This window comes from Corylus avellana, chromosome ca10 (assembly GCF_901000735.1).
Source record: "Corylus avellana chromosome ca10, CavTom2PMs-1.0".
Taxonomy (NCBI): Eukaryota; Viridiplantae; Streptophyta; class Magnoliopsida; order Fagales; family Betulaceae; genus Corylus; species Corylus avellana.
Window position 1 is genome coordinate 8,835,543 of NC_081550.1, and position 19,108 is coordinate 8,854,650.

The following is a 19,108-nucleotide window of genomic DNA, read 5'->3' on the forward strand; positions in this document are numbered from 1 at the left end:
CACACCAAACTCCATCATCTCTCCTACTTTATCTCCACCTTCTCCAAACTGCACAACTATATTCTCATGCACAACAAACCCCACCTTATCTACTACTTTATCTTCAATCTCTACAAACCACACATTTGACCACCTAGAAATCCCTTCCTCCTTTGAACCCGTAGAACACCTAGAAATCCAATTTGTAGCAACCCATGTGGACCCCCCAGTAACATCTCATCACCCTATGATAACTAGATCCAAAAATAATATCTCCACACCGAAAATATTCAATGATGGTACCGTAAAATACCCAATTTCCCACGACCTTCTTGCCACTGTGCTTTAGGAAATTTCAGAACCCACTTGCTACACCATGGCTGTCATGGATGAAAACTGGTGAAAAGCTATGAATCTTGAGTTTGATGTTTTACTCAAAAAGTAGACATGGCGTTTGGTACCCTTTAATTCAGCTCAGAATGTTATAGGTTGCAAATGGGTATTTCGGTTAAAAAGAAAAGCAGCATCAGAAAATACTTTAAGAAGAAGGTTTGAAGATCTCTGAATGTGTAACCCATAATGAAGTGTCTGTTTGAGATACCGAAGTAAACGTTTGACTCCCTGCCAAGTGATGCATGAATTGAGATAACTTATTTACTGAGAAAGATAGATCAAGTCTTGTAATGCATAAATATTGCAAGGCACCCAAAGTGCTGCAAAATAACGTGGGATCTGAGAATAATTCACCCTCATATGCAGACAACTGAGTTGAAGAGGCCATATGAGTGCCCACTGGCTTGGCATCAAGCATATTATTACGTTTGAGAGTATCAATCATGCAACGTTGCTAAGAGAGGAACACACACGTGAAGCATTTGAGCACTTGAATACCGAGAAAAAATTAAGAGGAACGAGATCCTTCATAGCAAACTCGACATTTAATTCAACTAGCAACTTGGGTATCTCTGATGGTCTTGAACATATTATGAGAATGTCATCAACATATATCAAAATATACATAGTGAATGCAGCAAACTTGAGAATAAATAATGGCTTATCTGATAAGGAACCATGGAAACCAAGAGCAATGAGTTTCATGCTTAGCCTTGAAAACCAAGCTCTTGGGGCTTGTTTCAATCCGAATAAGGGTTTTTGGAGCTTGCAAACATGATTACGATATTGATGATGTGCAAATCCAGGGGTTTGTGACATGAAAACCTCCTCAGATATGTGGCCATGGAGGGATGCATTATGGATATCAATCTGATGTACAGGCCAACTAGCAGATAAAGCAATAGATAAAACTAAACATATCATAGTGGGCTTGATAACTTGGCTCTAAGTCTCTCCATAATTAATACCGAGCTGCTGGTGAAACCCCTTTGCAACTAACTGAGCTTTGTATCTTTCAATGGAACCATGGGCATGTGATATGGATGATTTGTCGCTCCAATGGTGGTCATTGTATTTTTTTGGGTAATAATTTAATTTCTTGGAGTTGTCGCAAACAACCTACTGTAGCTCATTCTAGTACTGAAGCCGAATACAAAGCATTTGTAAATGCAGCAGCTGAAATTATTTGGATTAAATCAATGCTCATTGAACTTGGATTACAACCCTCCAAACCTCCCATTCTTTGGTGCGACAACATTGAGGCCACTTATTTGTCTTATAATCCTATTTATCATGCTAGGACAAAACATGTTGAAATTGATTCTATTTTGTTTGTGATATGGTATGCTGCAAGATACTTGACATTCGGTTTTATTTCAAGTAAAGATCAAATTGCAAATATATTCACCAAGCCCCTCTCATCTTCACGGTTTGCCTTTCTACGTGATAAGCTCACCGTCGATCCTCTACCATTGAGCTTGAGGGGGCGCGTTAGAGAGTTATCAACTGATAACTCTCTCTATGTTATCAAGAATTTAAACGTACACTTAAGTGAAGATAATGACAACACTAGTTGTGATAAAAATAATATTAGCTAGCTTATCTTATCTGTAAACCATTTTTAATTTGAATTTATATTTGTAATCTCTATGTCATCTCCTATAACAGTTCTATCTATATATATAAAGCCTTAACCACAATTGATGGTAAGGCAGAATAACCTAAACACTAGAGATATATTTCTATCGCATTATTTTCAATTTCCATGATTTCGACCTTGCAATCCTGCTTACAACACTCCATAACTCTCCACTTCACAATCGATGCTATAAAATGATTACTAGGATTCACATAAACCAACTTCAAGACTTGAGTGTTGGGTTCATGAGCATCAAAATTTGAAATTCTGCCCCACCTAAAAAACACGATTCAAAATTATGTTCCACGTGACTCCTATGACAACACGGTTTTGCATCCAGCAGCCCCATGTCACTCCTCCTCTTCTTATCATTTGAGTCACGATTTGGGTCAACTTTGTCTTCCTATCTCAAAGAACATGGTACCTACTTCCTGAACCTGTCTTGCTTCTAATCTCCCACATATCACAAACTCAGCCATAACTCCTTCCTCAATGTTTCCTTCTTCTAGTCTTCCAATCCTACATACTCGGCCACACTCTCAGATTTCACCATCTTTCCACATCGTTCTCACAGTATGGCTACTCAGTCTCAACATCAAATTCGAAAGCCTGCATTGCTACCATATGGTCATGTGAAATATCTGCAGTTAACACATGTTGTCTGGAGAGAAGCAAATGGCTGATGAATTTACTGCATTATTAAAGAATGGAACATAGTGTCTTGTTCCTCCAAGTGGGTCTTTCTTATCAAGAGAAAGGCAGATGGCAGTATTGAAAGGTATAAAGCACAGTTGGTTGCCAATGGGTTTCCTCAACAGGCTAGAGTTGATTTTGGGGAGACTTATAATCGTGTGGTTAAGCCTATAACCATTTGGACTATCTTGACTATTGTTGTGTTGTATGGTGGGTGTATTAAGCAGATTGATGTTAGCAATGCTTTCTTTCATGGATTTCTCACTGAGAAAGTGTATATGTCTGAGTCAATGGGTTTTGTTCATCCTCAGCAACCTAATGCCATGTTTTTTTTTTTTGAAAAATGCTTTGTATGGCCTCAAACAAGCCCCTCGGACTTTTGGTTCTCATGTCTAAGTAATCGACTTCTTGAATTGGATTTCGCTGGTTCCAAATCAAACCCTTCGTTATTCATATTTAATTCTATAGGGGTTCAATTATTTGCTCGTCTATGTGGACGATATTATTTTGATAGGTTCTTCTATCTCTGTTATGGATGATCTAATCCGGTCACTGTCTCTTACATTTCCAATTAAGGATCTTGGCCCCTTGATGATCTCGCCATGTCTAATCCCACTATTTATCCTAGCACTGTTGGTGCGCAACAATACTCATCTATAACACGACCTGACATCGCTTTTGTTGTAAACAAAGTCTCTCTGTTTGCTAGTGATCCATTTGATGTACACTGGTTTGCCATAAAACGTATCCTCAGATACTTGATGCATACAATCATGTATGGTCTACTCATCAAGCCACGTCTCTCCTCTCAATTAGTTGTATTTATTGATGTTGATTGGGCACGTTGTCCTAACGACAAGAAGTCCACCTCAGGCTGTTGTACGTTTTTTTGGTGGAAATATGTTATCTTGGTCTTCCAAAAAGCAGCCTATAGTCTTTAGATCCAATACTGAATTCGAGTACAAATCCCTCACCGACGCCACTACGGAATTACTTTGAATTCAATCACTACTCTACGAACTTGGTGTTTTTCTTTCGGCAGTGCTGATTCTCTATTGTGATAACATTGGTGCTAAATACTTAACTTCCAATTCGGCGTTTCATGCATTTACAAAACACATTGAAATCAATCATCATTTTGTTTTAGATCTTGTAGCTCAGAAGTTGCTCACAATAGTTGATGTTCTTACCAAGCCATTAGTCTCCACCCGGTTTGAAACTCTTCGTGCCAATCTTAACATTTGTTCTTTTTTTTTTTTGATAAAAACATTTGTTCTCAAACGTTAGGATTGTAGGAGCGTATTAGAATAACCTCCTCAGTTTTGGATACACTAGATAAAGCAAGTAGAGATAAAGTCGAAGACCAAGTCAAATGAAATTTTAGATAACATCTTATCTAATAATATTCAAAGTGGTATATTGTCAACAAATTTATCTTCAAATAAGTTGTATACGTTTGTATTTTGTATTTCAAAGCCAAGTGTATATCTTGTAATTGTTATAAATAGAAATATAGTCCTCATTGAGGCATTACAAAAAACTATCACATTTTATTATAAGTAGTGCCTCGAACAACAGCAAGCCACTGTTGATCTTTCTCATCTAGAAACATTTACATTACATAGTTTAAGAGCAAACGACATTAAAAAAAAAAAAAAAAAAGAAGACATCTGTCAATTCTTGCCATTTGGCATTTAAATGATGTAAATTAAATTTCTCAACTATAGATTTAACCACCAATGATAAATGACGTGAATCAGTTAAGGTCGTTTTTTTTCACCATTTATGTCATTTCAAAAAAGACGTAAATTTATATTATTATTTTTTTGTTGTGATCTGAACCTAATATATTTAATTAAACAAGTCAAACACCTCAATTTTGACACAACCCATTTAAATAAGTGGGTAACACGACACTACCCACATAACCTCTTTAAATTTTCCTACATATGCTTTGCATAGCAGCAGTTTTGGTGACAACCAGCATAATTTGTTTCATTAGAAAGCAATTTTGTTGTAGCAAATTATCTAAAATGTGAATGTGATGGGATGACTATTTGTCAAAAAAATATTGCTTCTTCCATGACCTAAGCACCGAATTAATCTTTAATAAATTCAAACAATTAATACATTTGTTTGTACAACTCGAGTTATTAGTACATTTTCTTTCATATTTGTTTACATTTGTTTTAATGAAAGATGAAACAAATTAAAGTATGTATGGCCACCTGGCTAATGCTCCGTTTGTTTCGCCGTAAAATGATTTTTGAAAAATGTTTTCCGTTTTTTTGGATGTTTGGTACGACGTAAAATAATAGTCAATGGAAAATTTTTTTCCTTTGACCAAAAATTCTTCTTTAATTTTTGAAAAGTTGTTTACATTTTTGAAAACCGTAAACCATTTTCTGAGTTTGATCATCTCATTCTAAAATCAACAGACCTTGCCAAGACCTGCCCAGGACCCGCTGAGACCCGCTCGGGACCTTGTCGGGACTCGCCCTAGACTTGATTGGGACCCGACCGGACCTGCCCAGGACCTCATCAAGACTCGCCCAGGATTCGACCGGAGCTGCCCTGGACCCCACAAGGACCCGCTTGAGACTTGTTCAGGATCCGACCGGGCCTTGGACCTCATCAGAACTTGCCCAGGACCTGCCCAGGATTTGACGGGACGTGCCTTGGACCATGCCGAGACTCGCCCAGAACTTGATCGGGACCCAACATCAGAAAATATTTTCGGTGGAAAACATATTTTGGTATTTGGCATGTACAGAAAAGCAGGTATTGGTATGTTCGGAAAATCATATTAAAATCTAAATTAGGAAAATGTCCCTATCGAGTCCTAAGCAGGTCTCTAGCTGATCCTGGCGGGATCACAATAGGGTCTAGGCGAGGTTTGGGTAAGTCCCAGGTGAGTCATAGCGGGGTCCCTGCGAGACTCGGTTAGGGCACCTCTAAGACTTGGTCGGGACATTTTCGTAATTTTTAATATGATTTAATATATATATAAAATTGTGATTTTCCATATGCGACAAACACTGTAAAATGTTTTTAAGAAAAATTTTCTAACGGAAAATATTTTACATCGAAACAAACAAAGCCTTAGGATTCTAAAAAGGTACTGAAATGTTTGCACAAATGGAAGGTCAATTATGTTAGGCGAGAAGCAAATGGAGCGGCTCACCGTCTTGCGAAGGTAACACTACCTCTCACAGGGAACATGTTCTTCTTGAGGAAGTACTCCAATGTATTTCTGATGTTATTTCTGTTGAGTGATGTGTTCGGGATTCTAGATTAATAAAATTTATGCTAGAGTCATTAAAATAAATAAATAAATAAAATTCTATATTTTCTCCATTTGAATGAATAATCGAATGTTTGATCATTATTTTCTTCCACGCAAACATAATGAAATGCCACATTATTAAATAAATTCATTGGCATCTGAATTAGCTAGTGCCAAGTTGAACATATACACATAAAATACATTTATGGGAGTTTACTTTTAGGTTCTCTAATAGGCTGTTTGGCTGCATGTTTAGCATATAACACAAATACCACGACCAAAAGTGCCGCCACAATTAAGTTGACCAATTTCTTCGGCTTCTTCAGCTCCATCGCCAAACTATAAACCCATTGCGTATAACCCTCTTGCTCATCATTTTCAGTTATTGGTCGTTTCTCCTTCTTCCCTGCATCCCCATGAGTTTTCTGCTCCTCACTTGCGCCTGCAACTTTTCCGGCTTTCTCCGACGAACGGATCGTTTCTTTCTCTGCTTCCGGTGATGATGTGCTCTGCTTCTTATTTGCATGGTCGCTTGGTAATTCCTTCTCCATCTCCGGTACCGGCGTCTTTCGGGAATCCTTCTTCGCCTCGCTAATTTCGTTACCTTTTGCTTGTGCGGTGGTTTTCCCCTCTGTTTGTTTATCCGCATTGGCCGGCAACTTTGAAGAAACTTGTTGAGCAGCCTGCTCTTGAGCACTCTTCTGGGTAGGTAGTGGCTGGTCACTTTTCGGCATTTGTTGAGGCCTCGGAGCTTCCGCAGGTGGTTGTTGAGCACTCTTCTGGGTCGGTCGTGGCTGGTCGCTTTTGGGCATTTGTTGAGGCCTCGGAGCCTCCGCAGGTGGTTGTTGAGCACTCTTCAGAATCGGTCGTGGCTGATCACTTTTGGGCTTAGCTTCCCCAGCTGGTTTTGCCTGTTTAAATATAAATTAAATCATTAAATGACATGAAATATACTTGGGTTTTTTTAAACAATGATGTGATAGTTTATGCTTAGGACTTGTTTGGAATTGTGTTTGATAAAAAATTTGAAAAGTATTTTTTTTTTTTACTCTAAAAATGATCAAAATGCACTTTTAGAATAAAGTAATGATTTAGGGCCTGTTTATGTGTGCATTTGAGGGGTTACATTTAACACTTGAAAAAGTTGTTTGAAGAAAAAAGTACTATATAAAAGCACTTTTAATGGTCAAAAAACTCAAAAATAGTCAAAACGCACTTATAGCAAAATCTTAAAAATGAAGCTTTTATCAAAAAATGCTTTTGATTTAAAAACTCTATCTCTCAAACATGCTCTTAACATGGTATCAAGGCAGAGATTCTGAGTTCGAACCATGTTTCTGTCAATCATATCGCATTTCAATTAAATATTTCTAAATGTATGAAAAAGTATTAAATAAATTAAATTATTTAGATAAGTGATGATTTAACATTGCCTGCTCCTGTAATCTTGTCAGCGTGATCACTTTAGGGTGTTTGATGTAAAGCATGCCGCTTTCATACTTTGCAGTGATTGAATTAGTGTCGATATTTGACGCGATGGGGAATTCCTTTTGGAAACGCCGCCATTTGTTGTTATCAAGCAAGCGTTCGCCGGAGACCCTCAGGATACGAGTTGAGGTCCCGGCCTGAACCTTTATTTGTTCCCTTTTAAAACCTGCATATTCAAGAGATGGTTATGTTAATAAGGCATATATCATGTAATTAATCTCGAATTTTTTTTCTTTTCCTGTTTTCTATTCTACTAGAATCCTATATCTTAATTAATCCTCTCGGTAAACTTTTTCCTTTCCTCAATATCTAGTTTTTGGTTAATTACTTTTATCATTTAGGGTGTGCTCGACATTGTTATTTTATAAACAAAAAGTGTGTTTTTAAACTAAATCGCAGAAAATTAATTGTTTGGAATTGCATGTTTTTATGCGTTTTCAAATCGCATGTAAGAAGGTGATTTTTTTGAAAACGTAAAATTTTAAAGGTCAAACTGTGATTTTTCTAAATGCTTAATTACGTTTTTAAAATCACTTTTTTCAAATCGTTATTTTTAAAATCGCAAATCCAAACAAATTGTTAAAAACCTCATTAATATAATCTCAATAAGTTAAACGCATAAACCTAAACAAATATAATGAACCATAAACATACTCAACTGCATATTTAGCTAAAATATTAAATCTGAAAACTCAAATTCGACTCATAACAGATATAGATTAAAAAAAAAAAAAAAAAGGAAAAAAGAAACAGACCTGGCAGAACAAGGATTAGAGTGTCATGATCTTGCTCTCTTGCCCACTCCGTTGAAGGATCAATATCCTCATAAACACGATTAGCAGGAACTTGTTGCTTGGTATCCATGATCTAAATAAATATATGTTTATTTTTTTCTTTCGGTTAAATATTTGTTGCTGTTCTTTCTCTGTTGTTCTGATGCAGATGAAAGCTCAGGTTATACGTTGGTTTTATATATAAACACACGCAAGGAAGGGAAGATTGATTTGTGGTTGGAAGAGAATCAATCTTTTGGTGTTTTCTTTGGATATAATTATTCCTTTTCTTTTCTTTTTTATTTGTGTTTTGACCCTTTCGGTTGTTTAAGAATTCAGAGATCCCTTGCCCTGGCTCACGTAGAAGTGTTGGAGTGATAGTGTGGGTGAGTATTGAGACATCTGACGCACAATAGTGATTAGTTGTTTTGAAATAAATTAACGTATTATTTACTCTCATAATTCTCATACATTACATATTGATTATGTTATTCTCATAATTCTCATACGTTACATATTGATTATGTAACTCTCATAATTCTCATAGGTTACATATTGATTATGTACGTATTATATTATTGGCATCATAGAACTATAAATATGTCATTTTATTGTACAATTTTTGTCAACTAAAGAAAATATATGTAGCTAAAAAAAGGCTTTGACGTATGTATATAGGCCATAGGCCGATCACCTTAATGAGTGTAGCATTTCCTTTTAATTTATATTCTAACACTCTCCACACGTGTGGGTTCAAACTCTCCCATTTAGTAAGTGATACCTAAAATTTTAATAAAATAGGAGGTGAATTACGAAGACAGGGTTCAAACTCATTACCGCATAAACTTTATAGGATAAGTGGTTATTTAACATGTTATCAAAAGAAAAGGTCTCAAGTCCGAACTTTATCTCCATCATTCACCTTTCATTTTAATTAAATATTTCACGTGCGGGGCTCATTTATTGAGGTAAAATTTGATTCTACATGTGAGAGAGTATTAGAATATTAATTAAAATAATGTAATTGACCTTTTTTTTTTATAAATTGCTTATCCATCCTTTTTCAGGAAGACTCTGGCCTGTACAAGAATCTGCTACAGGAGTTAGCTCAGCACGTAAGTCAATTGATTCTTTTTTAATAATATCTATGGCACAAGGAAGGTCCTTTGACTTAGAGGGCGTTTGGCACTGCAATTTCAGAGACAAATGTATTATTTGGAAGTCCCTTTTTTTTTAAAAAAATAAAAATAAAAAATTACAATTCGAAAATGAAAAAAATCAGTTTTTCAAATTGCATGCAATGCAAGGAAATTTGTTTTTAAAAACACAGGATTTTATTGGACGTTTAACTGAGTTTTTCAAATTGCACGTTTGAAAATCAATATTTTTAAATCGCACTTTTGAAATCTCAAACACAATTGCAAGAAGAGCAAGCAGAAATAGAATTAATTTGTTCTCTTCTGGACATAGATTTGACTCTAATATGTATATTTGTTATCCATCTACCATGTCTAGAAATAAAATCATTTTAGAGAATTGTTGAAACTGTGGAAAAAAAGAAAGCTATATATATATATATATAGGTTTGCGCTTAGATGCTTTTTGATGTATGACGTTTTATCAAATCACTCCCGAAAGGTTCATAAGTTATCAATTTACTCCCTAAGATTACAACCCTTACCAAATATATATTTTTGTCCTACTTCTCTTCAATTTTGAACGGTGCTTTCATGTCATACCCAATTAGAAGACAACATGTGTCCCATTTGATAAAATTATATAAAGACAAATAGGAAAAAAAAAATTGGCTTCTTTTTATTTATTTATTGATTTTATTTGTATTTTTCTTTTTTATATTTATATTTCCAACTTTGTTTTATTCTTTTTGTTTTATTTAAAGTCCATGATGGTGCTTTGACAATGTTGGTTTCCTGTTCAGGTAGATGGAGTGGGAGTGCAGCCGAGGTTACTTCTCCTAATCTTGTGGAATTACAGCACAACCTTGAACATGAGTTTGAGTTGCTTCCATCTCCGACCATTGAGTATGAGGAACCTGCTAAAGAAAGCACAGGTAACATATTCACCCAATGCCTAATACATTTTTCAGAAAAATCAAATTCAATCCCTAAGTTTTCACGTGATTTCAATTTAGTTCCTTTGGTTTAAAATAGATCCCTTCGTCAACCTATCGTCCAATTAACTAACGGTATGCCACGTCAGACTAGTCATATAATGACACATGACTCAATTACTTAAAACTATAAATACGTTATAATTAAGAGTTTTAAACTTTTTTTATTTAGAATATATTTAAAATTTAATGTAATTGTGTCACATGGCACGTACAGTTAGCACGTGACATGTCAAACAAGAGCTACATGGCATTAATTGATTAGTTTGACTTAACATACCATTAGTAATTGAGGGACCTATTTGAAGTCGAAAGAAAACTTTATGGACATAATTGTTGAAATTAAAAGCGTACGTATTAAATTAAAATCGCAAGAAAATCTAAGGACTAAATTTGATTTTTTTTTTTTTTGGTCCTACATTTTATTGTAAGAATATTTAAGCATTTCTTACATAGTTTTTAAAACTTTTACAAGCTGCATGCATTAGCCAAAATGCTGATGATTGAGTACACTTTTGGCTCATGTCTCCAGTGGATGAAGTTCAAGAAGTGGGTTTGAAGGAAACATTATTGGAAGTAGACACCAAGGATTCTAGCTCAGCTCCTGCAGAGCTACAAAAGGAGGAGGAGATTGAGAGTAATGAGAAATCATTTTCTGGTTCCAAACAAGGACAATTGATGGCTTCTCCTACATTGACGCAAGCCAAAGTTTCTGCTCTCCCCATTTCAGGCCCAAAAATAGGAACAAGGAGTTACTTGCTATGCAACAGGGTAAGGGTGTATTCAAGCTTCCCAGATATTGCATTCCCCAAGGGCATTATAGTGCTGCCAATAAGTGAAAACAAGTGGGTGGCTGTAAGCTTAGAGTTCCCAAATGAGGAAGGTAAATGACTCAGAAGGCTTATTATGGTCTTTTGATAGGGTCTACTTTAACTGAGAAGGCTTATTATGGTTAAATTGTATTGCTCATATTAATTATACTTTATTATATTTAATGCTGCTTTCTTGTACCCCAAAATACCATCAAACATGGCTGCTATTGAACGACATTATGGTAAAAGGTACTCTCAAATATTCATATCATCTTTACTAATTTTCTGATATGAATTATCAATTGCATTTTGTAAAGCGTTAAATACCTAATACTCTCTTAGAGTTTCATTTCTTTATTTTTTCTCCATTAGGGTTTAATTTTTATCATATGCGGTATATGTGGTTTTGATAAAGACCAAATTGGTCCTTCCATCCATTGACTGTTAGTTGACTTAATGAAAGTCCACTTTACTGACATGTGAATCAATTAAAATTCGACACTTGGCATTAGTGGTCACGTCATCAGTGATGATATGGCCACCTAATTTAAATTTTTTATTTCAAAAAAGAAATTAAAAAAAAATATTTTTTCAAAAAAATAAAAAAGAAAAAAAAAAATTGAGCCAACCCCTTGGCCATTTGGGGGTGTATTAGCCATGAGGCCACCCCCAAGGTGCCAAGGGGGTGGCCGAAACCACCCCCAATACCATTGGGCGTGGTTTCGGCCACCCCCTTGCTCCATGGGGATGGTAGAGCCACCCCCTTGGTGCCAAGGGGATGGCCAAAACCACCCCCTTGGCTCCTTGGCCACCCCAATTTGTTCCTTTTTATTTTTTATTTTTTTATTTTTTTATTTTCCGAAAAAATATATTTTTAAAATTTTTAATTTTTTTAAAATAAAAATTTAATTAGGTGATGACGTGGCCACTTATGCCAAGTGCCAAATTTTAATTGGTCCACATATCAGTGACGTGGATTTCCGTTAAGTCAACTAATGGTCAATGGACGGAAGGACTGATTTGATATTTATCAAAATCACAGGTACCTACTGTGATAAAAATCAAACCCTAAGGGGGAAAAATTAAAGAAATGAAACAATAAGAGATATTAGGTATGTAACCCTTTTGTAAAATATCATGGTTTTTCTTGTTGGACCAGCATTTTACACAAGAACCCTTAGCATTTTACCATCAGTCTTAAACAATTTGAGGATAATTTCCTAAATAGAAATCAAGTTAAAAAAATCCTAAAATGTGTGTTCACCACCATCTGCAAAATAAAATGTACACAATTACCTTTTGTAATTAACCAATCCCACAAACCATTAACTAGATTAGGTATTAATGCTTCTATTTTATTATGTCTTCGTGATGCTCGATTTGTTGATTTTCAGACTAGTATTCTTGGTATGATTCAATCTTCTTTGTTTAATGGTCCCATTCATTTTGATACTTTCCATAACTTAACTCTTGCTTTGAATGATATTCATATTCTTAAAGTTCTAACATTGAATGTACTAACCTCTGGTTATGATATGGAAGAAGGTAGCAGACCTCTCGCTATCATCTACAGCATTTATTACAAATTGTTAAAAACCAATCTAACTCCTCAGGCTATTATTAAGAATTCTGGTAGTTCTACTGTTTTAATCCAAAGCTCTACTCAAGATGCTAATATACGAACTCCTAGAATGATTCGATGGGATGAAATCAATCTTCCCAAGGAATGGCTCTTGGAGAATGTATCTAAGCCTGCTAGAGTAGTAAATGATACCAGTAATCTTGATTATATCCAGCAGTATTTAGATGGATCTGTAAAAATTAGTTTTTCTGATTTAAATCTTACTAACAGAATTGAACGACCTCTATTAATCAATGAAAGAAGAAATTCTTTTGCCGGCTCTACCACTTCTGAAGGTCTTAAACGAAGAGACCAAGACATTGACAAGCTTCTTACTCATCCTGATTTAAAACTCAAAGGGGTTTCTGATGATTCCCAAGTTTCTTCTGCTTTTCACACTGCTAAGCAAACCCCTCCTCCTACTCAAGCTGATGATGATGGAGGATCTCTATCCCCATCTGCTTCTGATTTTAATGCACCTCTCCCTCCTCCACGTCAATTAAATGTCCTTAGCGCCCCTACTAAGGACTTCTTTTCCCAAATAGATTGGCCTGCTTTACAAAAGGATTTTTCTTCGAAAGAAAACCAAGCACTACGACATTCTTACCGTCTGCGTTTTTTTGAAGAAGAAAGATCTATCATTAAAATTCAATGGACTGAAAAAATGATTGAAATTCAAAAGCATATTCTATTTTTTGATTTTCTTCAAAATCACTACCCTAGCAATAATGTTTTAAATGTTGTTAAAAAATCTGTTGTCAAAGAAGATAAAACCACTGTTAAAGCTTCCCATCCTCCTCTTGAAAATTTATTGATCAAAACTTATGGAACAGATACGACTGTTAAAGCATCCCCCTTCAAGGCTCCTGATCTTAATCCTGTTCATACTGAAACGAAAAAAAATTATTGAACAAAATAATTTTGTGAACCAATCTCTTCATACTATTGGCCAACAATTAGATAGCATTGAAGATAAAATTGATTTTCCCATTTCTTCCAGTTGTAAAATTGAAAAACCAATCATTTCACTTCCTGAAGAAAGGAGAAATCTTGGATTGAAAACCTCCAATCAGAAAAATATTGATAAAATAGACAAAATGTTAAAAGACTTAAAGACTCATCAAGCTTTAGGCTTAGGACAAGCTTGTGTTGTCCAAAAGGTCAATTACACTTCTGATTCCGATTTCGATTATGAATATTCCCAATTTCCTTCTGATTTCAACATCAATATGATTGAAGAAAATCTTGAACCAAAACTCCAAAGAATTTTTGATAACACCAAACCCACCAGTTTAACAAAAAATTGGTATTCAAAACCCACTCCTCCTGATTTACAATTCGAAGAAAGATTTTTTCAATCTCAGTTTTCTGTTTCTGCTGATAAACTTTATGAATGGAATATTGATGGCCTGTCTGAACAAGAAATATTGAATAAAATGAATCACATGTCTATGGTTGCCAATGCTTATGTTACTAATCATAATTTAAGCCAATCAGAAATTGTTGATTTGCTTTCTACTGGTTTCTTTGGAACTCTTCGGAATTGGTGGGATTAACACCTTACTGAAGAATCTCGAGAAATAATTAGAAAAGCTGTCAAGAAAGATGAAGATGGCTTACCCATTTTTGATGAGCAACGTGGCACCGGTGAACCGGATAGCGTTAACACACTGATTTACACTATCATTAAACATTTTATTGGAACACCTTCTAACATTACTTCTCGCATATTTGATTTTTTGAATAATCTTCGTTGTCCTACTATGTCTGATTATAGATGGTATCAAGATGTTTTTCTTTCCCGTGTTATGGTTAGATCTGATAGTCAAAAACCCTATTGGAAAGAAAAATTTATTGATGGATTACCTTCATTATTTGCTCACAAAGTTAAAGATGAACTTATTAACTCAAACACTGGATTAATTGAATATGAAAAATTAACTTATGGTGATTTGTTTTCTACTGTTAAAAAACTTGGTATAAAAATGTGCATTGATAAGAAAATGATAAGACAACAATTAAAAAATAAAAAGAAAGAAACCTGACAAAGAAAAATAGAAAGAAACCTGACAAAGTTTTCAAGAAAAAACCTGCTCCATATTACAATAGTTACAAGAAGAGAAAATTTAATAAACCATTCAAAAAATTTTCAACACCTAACAAACCCAAAAAGAATAATTCAAAATTTGAAAAATATTTTTCCAAAGGAAAATGCTTTAATTGCGGAAAATCAGGACATTTTGCTGATAAATGCCCCGAACCACCCAAAAAAATTGAAAAAAGAAATTAATGCTTTAAAAATTGATGACAATGAAAGAGAAAATCTTTTTAGAATTTTACAATCAACAAATTCTTCTGATTCTTCTGATTGTGAGCTTTCAACTACTTCAAGTGACTCTGATCATCATTCTGCCAGTGAATACTCTGCTAATGATTTCAAAATTGGCTATAATGATTCTTGCTGCAAAAATATTAAAACCTGCAATGTCCTCACTAAAAATGAAGAACAAGAAAATCTGTTAATAACATTGATTTCGAAAATTGAAAATCCTGAATTAAAAGAAGACTACCTTAAAAAACTCAAGAACACAATGATTAAAAACACTAGTAAACCTAACAATACAAAAATTTCTCTTGATAAAACTTTGGAACGATTTTCTAAGACCAAAGAAATTACTATCTCAGATTTGCAGCATGAGATTAGTAATATCAAAAAAGAAATTTCAGATTTGAAAACTGACCTCTGTACTATCAAAACTGATAATGATGCTTTAAAACAACAACTGCTAATGATAAAAATCCAAAAATGTTTTCAAGATCACAATTATGATAATGAAAATAATGAACCCGAGCATTCTGATGAAGAGGAATCCACCAATGTAGTGATTTCTGAAAATGACAATAGAATCAAAATTATTAGCCTCATTACCAAAGTTGTTCCTCCCAAATGGTATTCTAAAGTTCATATTGTCATTGCTCCGGATTATACTTTTGATACTATTGCATTGATTGATTCTGGTGCAGATTTAAATTGTATTCAAGAAGGAAAAATACCCAGTAAATATTTTGAAAAATCCATTGAAAGATTAAATACTGCCAGTGGCAATCGTATGCAAATCAATTATGAATTAAACAAAATACATGTTTGCCAAGGTGATATTTGTTTTGAAACCAATGTTGTTCTTGTTAAAAATATGGGTGAAAAAGTCATTCTTGGCATACCTTTCATCTGTATGCTTTATCCTTTCTCTGTTGATGAAACGGGTGTTTCAACTGTTAAATTGGGTATTGAAATAAAATTTTATTTTGCTAACAAATTCGAAATTGATATTGGTCATTTTAACATTATCACTGCTAAAACTAAGCATTTAAATTTTTTAAAGCAAGAAATTAAACACAAAAAGATTGTTGAACAAATTTATGGTAAACTGTTACAATCCAAAATTGTCTCCTTTAATAATCGTATCATTGACCTTGTTTGCTCTGATCTTCCTACTGCTTTTTGGCACAGGAAGAAACATATTGTTTCTTTACCCTATATTAAAAATTTTTCTGAAAACAAAATTCCCACTAAAGCTCGACCCATTCAAATGAATGCTGAAACTTTAGATTTTTGCCAAAAAGAAATTGCTGAGTTGCTTGCCAAAGTCGTCATTCATAAAAGTAAATCTCCTTGGTCTTGTGCTGCCTTTTATGTTATGAAAAATGCTGAAGTAGAAAGAGGAACCCCTAGACTTGTAATAAATTACAAACCACTCAATGATGTATTAGAATGGATCAGATACCCTATTCCAAATAGGAAAGATTTGATTAGTCGTATCAGTGAAGCCATAGTTTTTTCTATGTTCGATATGAAGTCAGGATTTTGGCAAATCCAAATTGAAGATAAGGATAGATATAAGACTGCTTTCACTACCCCTTTTGGGCACTATGAGTGGAATGTTATGTCTTTTGGTATTAAGAATGCCCCCAGTGAATTCCAAAACATTATGAATGATATCTTTAATCCTTTCAGTCATTTTACTATCGTTTACATTGATGATGTTTTAATTTTTTCCAAATCTATTGATGAACACTGGAAACATTTGAATTCGTTTCTAGAAACAGTTAAATACAATGGACTTGTTGTCTCTGCCAAAAAGATTAAACTTTTCCAAACCAAGATTAGATTCCTTGGTTTTGACATTTCTGAAGGACTAATAAGACCTATTGATAGAGCTATCCAATTTGCTGACAAATTTCCTGATGTTATCATTGACAAAAACTAGCTTCAAAGATTCTTAGGTTCTTTGAATTATATTGCAGATTTCTACAAAGATCTAAGACAACATTGTAAACCCTTGTTTGACCATTTGTTGAACAATCCTCCCCCTTGGACTGATATTCATACTTCTCTTGTCAAAGAGATCAAAGCTCATGTCAAGATCTTAGCTTGTCTAGGGATTCCTTCAGACAATGCTTTCAAAATCGTTGAAACTGATGCTTCTGAAATTGGCTTCGGAGGTATTCTGAAACAAATTGTTTCTCCAGGATCTCTTGAACAAATTGTTTGATTCCATTATGGATCTTGGAATAAAGCTCAGATCAATTATAGTACTATTAAGAAAGAAATTCTTTTTGTAGTTTTATGAATTACTAAATTTCAGTCTAATTTACTAAATCAAAAGCTTTTACTACGCATTGATTGTAAATCTGCTAAATATATACTGCAAAAAGATGTTGAAAATATTGCATCAAAACAAATTTTTGCCAGGTGGCAAGCCCTTTTAAGTGTTTTTGATTTTGATATTGAATACATTAAAGGTTCCAATAATTCAATTCCAGACTTTCTCACTCGTGAATTTTTGTAGTGCCACAATGGCTAGCAAAAAGGACAAGGAGAAGATTGAATCCAAGCCTTTGGCCTTGAGGCCAGAGTCTCCCATTACCCCTCCTATTACCAGCTCAGTTGTTGCATTGACCAATCGTTTCTCTGCATTTAAACCCGGCTCCCAGGACACTTACTCCAGTGCCCTTATTTCAGATTATGATCCTTTTGTTATTGCCTCCCAAAGGACTGCGGCTCCTTTCATTAAATACGACAAATCCTCTGCTTATGTCATTCTTCCTCATTCTGAATATTTGTTCCACATTGATATTTCCTACCTTCCCCCTAATTTCCACTGGGTCCCTAAACACCCTCAAAAAACTCTTTCTTATTATACTAATATCTTACTCCAGACAAATTCTGTTCATTTCAAACCAATTTATTGTAAAACCGATCCCCAGAAACCCATTTACCACAGTGTTTATTTTGATAAAGTTATTTCTGAAAAAGAATGGGGGGAGCATCCCTCACAGCTCAGAAAATTGGATAATTTCTCAATTCCTTTTTGTTATTATGATTATATTAATGCTTTCAACAAATTCTTTCTTTTTCAAAATTCTAAATTTGACCACTACTGGTTCTTAAGCTTTGACAAAGAATTTGGAGGTATTCTCCCTCTCTGGTTCTCCACCTGGTGGAAAAAAATTGGTCTTACCCCTGATGTTCTCCCATTGAAAATTGTCAAAGCTTTTAAATCATTCCAAAGTCTTTTCCGCACTGATGAATATGGAGCCAATTTTCCACACACTCTCCATTTTGCCAAAAAATACAAAGTACCATGGATCATCAGGTGGCAGTATGTCATTCTTGATGGCAAACTGGAACGTCATTGGTATTGTAAATGGTGGGATAACTACCCACGAACTGACCAATTAATTGAAAATGTCAAGCTATTAACCCAGTTACCAAAAATCCAAACTCCTCTTACTACTAAACCTTTAACCATTGGCAAACCTGCCCTGCTAGTAACCCCCAATACTTTCCTTTTTCCCCCTAAAGAAACAATTGCTCCTTCTACTTCTTCCAGTTCTTCTAAGAAGAAATCATCTTCGAACAAAAAAGAGAAGAAAGAAATACTAAAAGCATTACTCAATTCCCTTGATGACAGCTCCAGCTCTGATGATGATAAAAAATACAATGATAAGAAATCCGATGCATCTTCCGAAGCAACTTTCAACCCCATACGGGATTGGTTCGAAAATTCTGGATTTCCAGGAGATAGTGAAAACTATTACCCTGGACTTGAGGATTTATAACTCACTTGCCCTCTGTGGCACCATTGACAGCCCACTTGCCCTCCGTGGCACCATTGACAGCTCACTTGCCCTCCGTGGCACCATTGACAGCTCACTTGCCCTCTGTGGCCCCATTGACAGCTCATTTGCCCTACGGGGCATCACTTATTAAATATCTTGCCAACACTACA